Here is a 14,072-nt window from a genome sequence, read left to right on the forward strand (position 1 = left end):
ACAGTAAGAGCATCCTTCCTCCATTGGTCATACCTCTTCTTTTACCTAAAACCAGAAAGAAAAGTTGCAGAGAACAAAGGGGCATGATCCCAGAATAAAGGTGCATATCTATCAACACAATTAGATTCTTGCAACGGTGTGGCTCTTCCTAATTCAAGCCCTGTCTACAATCCCTGGAGCTGCTGACAAGAACTAGGCCCTGTTCTGTGCACTGAGGATTTGGAGGTGGCTCAGAAATAGTTCCAGCCTTCCAGGAGCTCACATCTAATAAAGGAGATACGGCAAGTACACTAACCACTGCAGTTGTAGGTAAAACATTATACATGTATGGAGAGAAAGACATATGTATTCAAAGGCAATAGCAAGGCCCTGTTGTGTGTAGGTGTGCAAGTCTGGGCACTCGGAGCCATTGCGGTGAGGACCATGTTGCAGCCAAACATCCTGCTCACCGGTACACCAGTGGTTGGAAAAACTACACTAGGCAAAGAACTTGCATCAAGACCAGAACTGAAATACATTAATGTGGGTGATTTAGCTAAAGAAGGGCAACTATATGATGGCTATGAGGAAGAGTATGATTGTCCCATTTTAGATAAAGATAGAGTAGTTGATGAGTCAGAAAACCAGATGAAAGAAGGTGGAGTTATTGTTGATTACCATGGTTGTGATTTCTTCCCTGAACACTGGTTATGTAGTTTTTGTGCTGAGAACAGAGAATGGTGTATTGTACAAAAGACTTGAAACAAGGATTTATAGTGAGAAGAAACTACAAGATAATATTCAGTGTAAATTTTTCAAGTTCTTTATGAAGAAGCCATGGCATCTTACAGAGAAGAAATGGTGCATAAATTGCCAAATAATAATCCAGAAGAGCTAAAGAATAATATAAATCAGATATTAAAATGGATTGAACAATTTATCAAAGATAATAGCTCTTCACTTAGAAGACAGGCCACATTTCAATCACTCTTGTTGCTATTTCTATTCCACATCATAGAAATTGTCCAAGTATCAGTAAAACTTCTGTATTAAAATTGTGTTGCAAGAATAGCAGGTAGGTAGTATAAAAGTTTATTCCTGGGTTTTTTTTCTCCATGAGAAAGCTAAACAATCTCATGTATAATGACTACAACATGATTGAGGACTGCAAGTAAAGACTGGCATCATTTAATGCTTAAACTGCTAAAGAATAAATAAACCTGACCAAATGAGTGGATACCTGTTAAGTTTATTACAGAGAAAAATGAAGATGATGTCTTAAAATAAAACTTAAGTCTAAAAATAAAATAAAATAAAAATAAAAAGGCAATAGCAAGGACCCCGTGGGTGCCATTTGGGATAGGTTGAGTGGGTGCGATTTCAGCAGGTGGAGGTAGGACAGCAGTGGAGGCAGTAAAGGGCTGGCATCTCCCAGGACTTGGCACACAAGCCTCTGTGTCTGCAGGTTGCAGTAAGACTGCAGGGACTGCCACGCAGAGGTGAAGATTCTGTATCTAACTGGCGCCTTTTAAAAGAGCTGTTCCCATGCAGAGGAAAGGTCTAAAATTAAACTACCAAGTGTGATTTCCATTCAGGAGTCCAGTGACCAATCCTCCCACTCTTTCCTCTCCTATTGTCAGCAGCTACCAACATCCAAAGTTTCATTCCATACCTGAAAAGACATTTCCACACTCCCCACCCCTGTCAGAAGACTTAATTAGTGATATACTCAAAATGCAATAAACAACACAATAAAGAGCGAGAATGGCGTGGCAGAAGGCAATGTCAGTAACCGGAGTTGGCCAAGGGAAGAGATCAGTGGATCTCGGAGATGGGAAGAAGTCCGTGCACCCAGCCATCTCCCTCCCCCCACCACTCACCATCTCACCCAGAAAGTGAGGGTCAACTGGAGAGGGAAACGGAGGCTCCGGGCTTCTTAGGATTTCAACAAACCCATACTGCCCATAGGCAGTGAGTACATTAGTTAAACACATGGGTTTGCACTCAAACAGATCACAGTTTGAACACATACTTACTAGCTTTGTGACCATGAGCAAGTCACAACTTTTCTGATCCTGTTTTCTTGTCTATGCTCCCGAGATGTGCTTTAATCTGACCCTCCCCCTCACCAGACTCACACATGCTGGACACCAGTGGTTAGTGCGGTATCAGGAAGGCAGAGTCACCTACCCCTTTTTATTACTTGGAACATCTAAAAGGCAACAAGAACTAGTTGCATGAAGTGAAGCTGGGAAGCAGCGGCCACTATGAATGTGCCCGTCTCTGTGGGGAGAGCTGGGAAGATCAGTCAGGGGCAGAGGCTGCAGGAGTTGCCCAAAAATATTTTGGGAGGTTGTCAGGATGGGAGAAATAAATGATCCTTAAAAAGCAGGAAGATGAGGAACGAGCAATTCACCTCAAAGAGCGAGCTGACGACTCTGTTAGAGCAAACAAGAACTATGGGAATGAAACTGCCCCTATGGGTGGGAGGCTCCAGGGGGCTTTGGATGGGGTCACATTTAACCCACAGTGTCCCAAATTCCTCTGACCTTGACTTGAGAAACTCAGTCCCTAGAGTAGGAGACCCATTGTGCACCGGCTTTTTTTTTTAAGTGCCCAAAGCTAAAGCACTCTAGAAAATGAAAATATTCCAAGAGTGAGCACCTATGAAAATTCAAAACTGCTACTTCAGGCTACTCTATAGAAATGGTTTCCCCTAAAGAAAATTCCTAACAAGTCCTGGAAACAACTGCCACATCTGAGGAAGACTGACAACACACAGCAACTTCAGTTTTCTCCAGAACTCCAGTCCATGGCTACAAACTTGTGATTCATTTAGTTAATGTCTCTTACATGCCTTTAACTGAATGAGGTAAATATGTATCAGGATAGCCCATCCATAGAAAGGAACCATTGATTTTTATTATGGAAGAACAGACTGGGTGAATTGAATGCTTAGATTTAATTACTTTCGTCAGTTCAGTGACCTCAAGGATAAACCTGGAGGCACACCTATAGCAGATAAATGGAAAATTTCCAACAGCTACGGACTTACTATAATAGGGTATGACCTCAATTCAGCTGGACTTGGATTTTATCTCAAGGAGTGTTTTTATGAGTCTGTTTGAGGAATGAAGAATCAATTATTAAAACAAAGATCTTAAACTTAGAATGAGAAATCACAAGTTAGCATAGAGATTTTGGCTTTTATATACTTAACCTATTAAAACTAAAAGAGTCCTTTGAAATCACCTTGTCCAGTTCTTTCATTTTACACATGAGGAAGATGGGACCAAAAGAGTGTAGGTGACTTGCTCAAGGTCACATATCTCTGCAGAAATGCTCTTTCCACTATACGACAGTGACTTCCAGCTGAAATTTGCTAAGTAAAATACTGTTCCCAATGTACTTTTTCACATTTGGTACTGAAGAACCACGGGTACAGGCAGATTTGCATCTCCTTCTTCTACTAAAAGGATGCTACACTCAATTTTGGGGTTTAACTGTTGCGGACTTCTGAGTTTACAATCAAATTCTGTTCAAAAACTTTTTTACCATAGAAACAATATTATAAATGGTTGGTTGGTGCTGAGACAATCCATAGAAATGTGTGTAAATTTTAATGAAACTGCAATACCATAGGTATTACAGAAAATGTGGCTAAAAAAAGCCATATTTTTGCAAATTCTTCTAACAATTCAGAAAAAAATGTAAAAGAAATCCATTCCAGTAATGGATAGTGGTAATGGTGGCACAACATTGTGAATGTAATTAACACCGTTGACTTGTATATGATGGATAAAATGGGAAATTTGAGGTGGTATGTATGTTACTAGAACAAAAAAAATTTTTAAACCCATAGAACTGTGCAACATAGACTGAACCCTAATGTAAACTATGGACTATAGTTAATAGTATAATTACAATAATATTGTTTCATCAGTTGTAACACTAATGCAAATGTTAATAATAGGAAAAACCGTGTGTGTAAGGGAGGAGAATATATGGAACTCCCTACTTTCTGCCTGTTTTCTATAAACCTACAACTGCTCTAAATAATTTAAAAATAAAATCAATAAAAAGAGCAATGCATTCCAAAGTAAAGAATCAGCTTTTAGTTATCCTGAACATTAATGCTTTTTGAAAAAAGCAGTTTTAATAAGTATTTATTCAACAAGGTAATGCTGGGTATCCACGAGATGGAGTGCCTGCCTCTAAGAAGCTACAGAAGCCTGGGAGGGACAACAAACCAAAGAGAATGAGAAGTTTAGAGATGCCTCCTAAATTCTAAGGAAGCGTAACTGCCTGGGGAGACCAAGACAGAGGAAGTGACTTCTGATCCAATGATTAAAGGATGGGCAGGAGCTTGAGGGAAAGACGAACAAAGGAATGTCATCCCAGGAAGGAGACAGAAATGTGTTGAGGCTATTCTGATGAAAATTTGAGCACTCTCAGGGACTAATTATTTCTCATTTCACTTAAGAACGTAGAGCTTCCCTTTTTGCTTAATAATGCAGGTATTTCACTAGCACCACTCATGCTCCTCAATCATAATAAAAGTTGCACTTAGCATGAATGAGAGAAAAGTAGCAAAAGAAGAAAAGTTAAATGGATAAGAACTAAATGAGGGTCAGTAAGACCCAGCTCAAGTGTCATGTATTTGCCATTTTTCTAGGAGATCAGGTTCTTGATTCATTTTTCTTCATCTTGCACAATGTGTGATATGTACTAGGTGCTCAGAAAAATGTTTATTTGTTTGAGTTAAAAGTCACAAGATTCCAAAATGAGATACCACGTCATGCCCTTTAAGATAGCTATAATCAAGAAGACGGATTACACCAAGTGTGGATGTGGGAGGATGTAGGGAATTTGGAACCTCACACACTGTTGGTGGAAATATAAAATGGTGCAGCTGCTTTGTAAAACAGTTTGGCAGTTCTTCAAAATGTAAAACATAGAGTTACCATATGACTCAGCAATTCCACTCCTAGGTATACACACAAGAAAAATGAAAATATATCCACACACAGTTTGTACACAAGTGTTGATAGCAGCATTATTCAAAATAGACAAAACAACTCAAAGTGTCCATCAACTGATAAACAAATGTCAAGAAACAACTCAAAGTGTCCATCAACTGATGAACAAATAAAATGTGGCATATACACACAATGGAATATTATTCAGCCATAAAAAGATATAAAGATCTGGCACATGCTACAACATGGATGAACCTTGAAAATGTTATGCTAAGAGTCACAAAAGACCACATAAGGTATGATTCCATTCATACAAAATATCCAGAATATGCAAATCTATACAGACAGAAAATAGATTACCTAAAGCTGGGGGTTGAAGAAAATGGGAAGTGAATATTAATGGGTACAGGATTTCTTTTGAGGGTAATTTTCCAAAATTGATTGTGCTGATGGTTGCACAACTCTATGAATATACTAAAAACCATTGAATTGTACACTTTAAATGAGTGATCTGTGTTAGAAATTTCGGAGTGCACAGTCATAGAGACCAGTCGACTTCAGGCAGGAAAGTTTTATTTGCTCATCAACATTGTGGGGTAGGAAGAAAAGGTGCCATCAGCATGGCGGGGGTCTGAAGTAAAGCTTCAGCCTGCTCAAGACAAAGGGAGAACTGTATTTATGCTTGCTTTCAGGGGCAGTAACTTGGTAAGGTGGACAGTGGTTTAGCTGATGGATCAAGGGGTCTGTCGGGGTGGGAATTGGGAAGGAATGGCGTTGAGCCAATGGAGAAGTGTGTAGTGGGTTTTTATGCTCTTTTAAAGACTGAAATGTACATAGCTGGGGAAGGGGTTTGGGGCAGGATGCAGTGGCCACAGCGTATTATTCTGGCCACCAGGAAGTTCTGCGTAAAAATGGCTTGCCTAAAGTGCTCTTTGTGAAGGCCAATAGATGAAGTGGAATTTTCTAACAAGCTGCATGTATGTGGATTTTATTTCAATAAAGCTCTTTGAAAAATAAAATCACAAGGTCGCCACATCTATGACATTCCTTTATCCATTCATTCATTCAACAGATATTTTTTAAGTCCCCCCCCCCACCCCATCCCACTCTGTGCCATGCACTGATAGAGGTCCTGACACAAAATGATAAACAAGAGAAAGCCCTTGCTCTCGAGGCATTTATACTTTAGAGGGGGGGTGAGGAGACAGAAAATAAACAAAAAAATCAGGAGACCAGATAAACCAGGTGAATCAAACATAGGCATTTATATTATACCCTTCTCCCTCAAATCCCAGTAAAATTATTGCAAAGAATAAAAAGGCCTAAAAATCAGGGACAACAAGAACAAATAGGAAATAATCTCAGACAAGACATGACAACAAAAATTTTTAATTCAGAAATCAGATGGTCAAATGGTATCTGACTTAGCAGAGCTGAGAAATCTGAAACCCAACAGCTTACAGTGAGAAAGCTCATGAGAAGCAAATGGTTTTATGCTTCAAAGCTCCCAAAAGGCTTGAGATAAAGACACAGGGCATCACTGAAGGCTAAGCGTCAGAGAAGGACTGAAAACAGAGATGGATTGAAAGTTTGTTTAAGGAGCAGTGATGCACCATCTCCAGAGTCTACTCCCAGTCGTGGAAGTGACCTCCCTTCTTCCTCCCTGCCAGAAAACAGGAGGTTGATAGTCTCGAGAAGTTGAAACCAAGTCTGGACTCAGAGACAGACACTGGGGCAGGGCAGAGGCAGTATTTGAAAATGGGGATTGAGGAGAAGTGGTCATACTAAAGAGTGAGACTCCCAGGTGCCTTCTCCTGATCAGCCCCCAGAACCTTGACAGCTAGGCTCAAACATCCCAGAAGAAGGCTGGAAGATTCTTTATTGGGGAAAATGATCTGATCAAAAGAAAATACCTACAGATACATCATTAGCAGGTCCTCCAATAACTCAGAATCCATCCAATCATCTAAATCATCTACCAGCTGCCCACACAAGCATAACTGCCAATTTGATCTTTAGTGCCTAACTCCGAAGGCAATGATATAGAAATTTTAGATATAAATAGATAGCCAAATATCACAAGATATTTAAGGAAATCTTCCATCATAAAAGACAGAAATCAGAACAAGTAAACAGGGAAAAACTGGAAGAGGTAGAAACAGTTCAAGGAACAGAAAAAACTTTTTTCAAAAAACCTATAATGATTAAACTCAGAGAAGTAAGAGCAGATACTGCATCCATTAGTAGAACAAGTCACTGCAGGTAACAAATATTCAGAGAAAAGGAAAGTATTCTTTGGAAATTAGATACATAATAGTTGAAATATTAAAACATTATGGAAAGATTTGAAAATATCATTGGGAAACTCTTGCAGAAAATAAAACAAAAGACAAACAAATGAAAAATAGGTGAGAAGAGATAAATTAGTGGATCAGTCTGGGACTAATTGCCATTCTAGACAAATAGAACAAAGAAATTGGCAGAAAGAAAATTCTCTAATAAATAATAGCAATATAGAAAATAATTCCAAGACTGAAGGACATAAGTCACCAGATTGAAAAAAAATTTCAACAGTAATACAGGAACTCAGTAACTTCAAAGTTCTGATGTAAATTATTTCCAATCTAGAAGTCTATGCTTAACTAAATATCAATTATGAGGGTAGACTATAGATAATTTTAGACATACAACATGTAATGAATGAATGAACAAATGAAGAAAGAAAGAAAGAGAAAGAGAGAGAGAAAGAAAGAAAAAAGAAGAGAGAGAGGGAGGGAGGGAAGAAGAAAGGAAGGAAGGAAGAAAAAAGGAAGGAAGGAAGGGAGAGAGAGAGACAGAGAGAGGAAGAAAGAGAGAAACAAAGAAAGAGAGGGAGGGAGGGAGGGAGGAAAACAAGTAATTTAGGAAACAAGAATTCCAACATAGGAAAGCAGTAAAGGAAATCTCCAGGATGATAAGACAATCCTAGGACCACAGCTGGCCTGCAGTCCAAACCAGAACAGGAAAACATGGAGGACTCCAGGATGGAGGGTGCATTGGTCAGGGTTCTCCAAGGAAACAGAATAGACAGGAGACTATGATACACATATATTTATAATGTATATAATGTAAATATTATGAGATTTATTATAGGAATTGGTTCATGTGGCTATGGGGATGGGCAAGTCCAAATTCCATAGGGCAGGCCACAAGCTGGGAACGCGGACAAAGTTTTTGATGAATCCCCCAGAATAAACTGGCTGACTGGAATAGAGATGGAAATTCTTCCTTCTGACGCTGAAATCATCACCTCTCCTTCTAAGGCTTTCAAATAATTGGATGAGACTTGCCTCATTGTTGAAGGCGATCTCCTCAGTTGACTGTAGATGTAATCAGCCATAGATGCAATCAACATACTGATTATTTAAATCAAAATTCTGAAATAACTCAGTTTTTTTAAATCTTCTTAACGGTCAGTTTTTGAAAGACATGTTAAAGTCTTCCAATATGAATCTTCCTACATTTCTAAAAGGTTTTACAGCATTGTCTTGAAATCTTCCTTTGTTCTTTAATTTTGTTTGTGAAATATTTCATCCTACAAATGCTTTAAATTATCCTCTAATTCTTCTGCTTTCCATCATACCAACAAAGGCCTTTCCACTCAATATAATAAAGTTATTCTCCTATACTGCCTTCTAGTACCTTTATAATCTATATTTTATATACTTAACACAGCAAGTGGGCTATACATTTGAAAGGACCCCAAAGGCAATAAGCTGGGACAATCGCAGAACTCACTTCATTTGTTTCCTGTCTCTCCAGGATCACCAACCTTTGTTGCCTGATGTCCAGTCTTGAAAACTATTCCAAATATGCTTACTATATTTACTATATTTACATTTACATTATTTACATTACTCTATTTACATTTACTATAAATGGGAACATAGTAAATACATTGTATACAATTTCTTTTTATACAAATAACAACTATGTGTGCATAAATACATGTGCATATATATATAAATGCATATAATATGAACTGGAATGATATCCACTGAACTATTTTTAACAGTGGTTAACCTCAAAAGTGAAAGAATATATAATTGTGCCTAAGATCCTCCTCCCGAATGCCTCTTTGTTGCTCAGATGTGGCCCTCTCTCTCTAGCTAAGTCAACTTGAAAGGTGAAATCACTGCCCTCCCCCCTACGTGGGATCAGACACCCAGGGGAGTGAATCTCCCTGGCAACGTGGAATATGACTCCCGGGGAGGAATGTAGACCCGGCATCGTGGGATGGAAAACATCTTCTTGACCAAAAGGGAATGTGAAAGGAAATGAAATAAGCTTCAGTGTCTGAGAGATTCCAAAGGAGCCAAGAGGTCACTGTGGTGGGCACTCTTAACGCACAATATAGACAACCCTTTTTAGGTTCTAATGAATTGGAATGGCTAGCAGTAAACACCTGAAACTATCAAACTACAACCCAGAACCCTTGAATCTTGAAGACAATTGTATAAAAATGTAGCTTATGAGGGGTGACAATGTGACTGGGAAAGCCATATGGACCACAATCCCCTTTGTCTAGTTTATGGATGGATGAGTAGAAAAATGGGGGCAAAAAAAAAAAAAACACTGCAGAAAGGAAGCGGCGAAAGGAAGTGGGATTGAGGAAAGGAGCCGCGTGTTCTCCCAGTCTCTGAAGCGTCACAAAATAGGCATCCACATCCTTGGTGATGGCATTGATGGTATCCAGGGTCAGAGTAGAAGCAGCCCTCCTGTCTGGAAGTCATAGAGTAAATCCCGCATGTTGTTTGAGTAAAAGGGTGTGGAGACTGCAAGGTTGTGGTGGCACCCAGCTAAGTATTAAAGTTCTCACCCAAAAGGAAATGCTGTGTGCCACTCAAATGCTCAAATTCCATCTCCCAAAACGAAAGTTACAAAGGATGGGGTTGGGGAAGCCAGAATAGGTAAGATGGGCTCTTTGGTCCTTGGTCAGGATATTCCCATTCACCTGGAGACAAGTGAAAGCAATCTCCTGCAGCCTCAGGAAATCTCCATTTCGTATGTTAAATGTTCCCTTTATATCTTTCTTTTGTATCTTTCTTTAGTATTTCTTTTGTATCTTTCAAACTTTCACACTGACTGGTGCCTAGTAAGTTTTCAACGAACATATTAATCTAACAACTAAAAAAAAAAAGTGAAAGAATAAAGGTAAAACAAGGATCACTTTTTATTTTACTTTATATACACCTTCACTTTAATACATTTATATACTCCTTCACTTTAATACATTTTAATTTTTTATAGTGATCATATATTATCTTTATAAATCACTGTAAAAATAATTCAAATTTTGATAAGAATATTTTGAATCATTCATTTTAGCTTTCTTCCCTCAGTACAGGGAACTGTATTGAAGAAATTCAAATAGAATTGTTTTCTCACACTGTAATTTCACATTAAGGCCTCCCTCCAAGACTGTATCTGTATCACATTTTTAGGAAAGTTAATCATTTAATTCAAAAAATATGCAAAGGAGGAAACTTTAAATCAACAGATATATACCCTAGAATTCAGTTAGAAAATAAAAAACTATATCAACTAGAATTTGAAATATAGCTATGGTCCTTACCACCCCCACTGAAACTTTCTAGCTGAAAGAAAGACTGTTTTATCTCTAGAGAAAAGTGAGAGACTGTCAAACAATTCCACTACATCTTACAACTCATCCCTACTGTCTCTAAACATCTGTTTTCATGTTTTGAATACTGTATTTAAGTTGGATGACAGGTTTTGCATTATAAATTGTGGAGAAAATTCTTGTGCCACCAAATGTCAATCCTTGTTTCCAGAACTTAGAGCCCAAAAAGTAAATTCCACTATATATTTTGAATTCACTTTGAATAAAAGAGTTCAGCAAGAAAGACTGGCCTAGATGTAAAGAAATGCTTCTTAAGGAGTCTCCAAGTGAGCTGTCAATCCTGCAAGTATTTGAACCCAGGATGGATCACCACATAATATGTGACATTTAGAACTTTTCTCTCTTCAGGCAGAGAACTGAACGCATATACTTTCTAGGGGGCTTCTCAAACTTTTAGGTTTCATTTACATCCACCACGTATGTTGTTCTACCATAAACACATGCACAAACACACACAGGCACGGGCACACACATACATATAAATGTTTATCCCTTACTTTTGATCTTCAAACTACTGTAGATTTTGAGCAGACACTAGCCTTTCAAAAGTTTGAGAGTTTTAGTCATTAGGACTATGTGGAGAAAATACAATTCAATAAGTTGAGATACAATTAGTTAACTTATGTGAAAGCTCCTAGAAGAGTGCCTACAACCTTGTAGAAGCCCAGGATGACCTTCAAAATATTCTGGCAGCAGTATGGCATGGTCATCCACTAACCAGAGCAGACACCAGCAATAGACCTATGGTGGCACTATGCCAGAGCATTCTGGCTGAGTTATCAGCACTAATAAAAGTGCAATAAATGTTAGGGTTGTTTTCCTTATGCGCACCTTTGTTCACATAGAACTTGTCAAATTTGAATTAACATTTATAGAACACTATTGTTATAGTATATATGTTTTCCTAATTGTTATGTAATTGTATTTACATTTTGTTCATTGATGTCTTATTGATGCTGGAGGACTGAAAAAGCTATCTCCCAAGAACCTAAGATGGCAGCTAGGTGAGACAGGGCAAAAAAACACCTCCATGAAAAACACTAGATAAAAACCAGAAGGTGACCCAGAACATCACTTCCAGCAATGCACCAGCTGGACAAGGTCTGCTAAAACCACACGGACCGTGCACTTGGTGAAACCAGGAGACTGCATTCTGAAACAAGTGAGTAAGCCGGCTGAAAGTCCCGCAGCCATGCTGCAGTGTGGGGAAACTGGGGGTTGGCGTTTGGAGATGAACTAGTTCTTTAAAAAAAAAAAAAAAAAACCCAGGAGGCACTGCAGTTACGACGGTGAGAACCGCACAGTGAAGCACAGCAGGAGTGGGCTATGCCAACCTCTCGGTGTCTGGCGTGGAGGATAGACCGCTGCTGATTGCCTCAGGGCCAGAGGGGCAGAGGGTAGAGCCAAAAGGAGAAAGAAACCACACCACTTGCAGCCGGCTCCCAGGTGTGCTGGCGACACTCCTGCCCAGGGCCTGACCCACAGCCCAGAGCCACTCCAGGAAATCCAGTCTGACGGGGAGTGTATCCCACGGCACCATGCACACGCCACAACAGCGGCCATGGACAGTGGCCTTGGGTGCACCCACAGCTAGTTGTCCCAGAGCTGGGAAGGCAGAGCTGTGCAAAAAGGTGGGGGGGGGGGGGTGAGACGCCCCATTCAGCCATTTTTGCATCAGGCTGGGAGCGCCCCTGCACAGCCCATCAGCCCAGGGCTTCCCTTGAGGGATGGTGCACACTTGTGACATAGCACAGCCTTCCCTCAGCAGAGGTCCTGGAAGATCACAGCTGAGAAGGGGGACCCGCTCAGAAATCCCAGGGACCCTACATCAATGCTGGGGACTTGTGGGTCAGCGGCAGACAAAATCTGTGGCAAGACTGAAATGAAGGCTTAGACTCTTGCAACAGCCTTGAATCTCCACAAACACCTGGGAGGTTTGAATATTAAAGCTGCCCTGCCTCCCTAACCACCCAGACACATGCCCCACATTCAGGGTAGACAGCACCAACAACATACCCAAACTGAGTGCACCAATTGAACCCCACAAGAATCACTTCCCCACACACCACAAAAACAAAGTTGAGGAGAACTGACTTGAAGGGAATAGATGACTTGCAGACGCCATCTGCTGGTTAGTTAGAGAAAGTGAACACCACCAAGCTGTAGATCTGAAAAATTAGATTGGTATTTTTTATAACTTAATAGTACCCTATCAAGCAAAGCAAATGCCAAGAGGCCAAAAACAACAGAAAATCTTAAAGCATATGATAAAACCAGACAATATGGAGAACCCAGTCCCAAACACCCAAATCAAAAGATCAGAAGAGACACAGTACTTGGAGCAGTTAATCAAAGAACTACAGCCAAAGAATGAGAGCATGGCAGAGGATATAAAGGACATGAAGAAGACCCTAGAAGAACATAAAGAAGAAATTGCAAGAGTAAATAAAAAAATAGAAGATCTATGGAAATAAAAGAAACTGTTGGCCAAATTAAAAAGACTCTGGATACTCATAATACAAGATTAGAGGAAGTTGAACAATGACTCAGCGTCCTAGAGGACCACAGAACAGAACATGAAAGAACAAAAGAAAGAATGGAGAAAAAAATCAAAAAAATTGAAATGGATCTCAGGGATATGATAGATAAAATAAAACATCCAAATTTAAGACTCATTGGTGTCCCAGAAGGGGAAGAGAAGGGTAATGGTCTAGAAAGAGTATTCAAAGAAATTGTTGGGGAAAACTTCCCAAAACTTCTACACAATATAAATACACAAAGCATAAATGCCCAGCGAACTCCAAATAGAATAAATCCAAACAAACCCACTCCAAGACACATTCTGATCAGACTGTCAAATACTGAAGAGAAGGAGCAAGTTCTGAAAGCAGCAAGAGAAGAGCAATTCACCACATACAAAGGAAACAGCATAAGACTAAGTAGTGACTACTCAGTGGCCACCATGGAAGTGAGAAGGCAGTAGCATGACATATTTAAAATTCTGAGAGAGAAAAATTTCCAACCAAGAATACTTTGTCCAGCAAAACTCTCCTTCAAATTTGAGGGAGAGCTTAAATTTTTCACAGACAAACAAATGATGAGAGATTTTGCCAATAAAAGACCTACCCTACTTCAGATATTAAAGGGAGCCCTACCAACAGAGAAACAAAGAAAGGAGAGAGAGAGAGAGAGAATTTTAACAGGCATATATAGAACCTTACATCCCAAATCATCAGGACACACATTTTTCTCTAGTGATCATGGATCTTTCTCCAGAATAGACCATATGCTGGGACATAAAACAAGCCTCAATAAATTTAAAAAAAAAAAACAGACAATTGAATATATTCAAAGCACATTCTCTGACCACAATGGAATACAAATAGAAGTCAATAATTTTTGATTTGTAACTCCACTATTTACATCCTACA

At 39.4% G+C, this 14,072-nt stretch overlaps 1 pseudogene; it reads left to right on the forward strand.

Annotated features, from left to right (window-relative positions):
- The first annotated feature begins 423 nt into the window (after window positions 1-423).
- LOC119542682 lies at window positions 424-1,032 on the forward strand (annotated as a pseudogene).
- The last annotated feature ends 13,040 nt before the right edge of the window (window positions 1,033-14,072 follow it).

Source organism: Choloepus didactylus, chromosome 8, assembly GCF_015220235.1.
Source record: "Choloepus didactylus isolate mChoDid1 chromosome 8, mChoDid1.pri, whole genome shotgun sequence".
Lineage (NCBI taxonomy): Eukaryota > Metazoa > Chordata > Mammalia > Pilosa > Megalonychidae > Choloepus > Choloepus didactylus.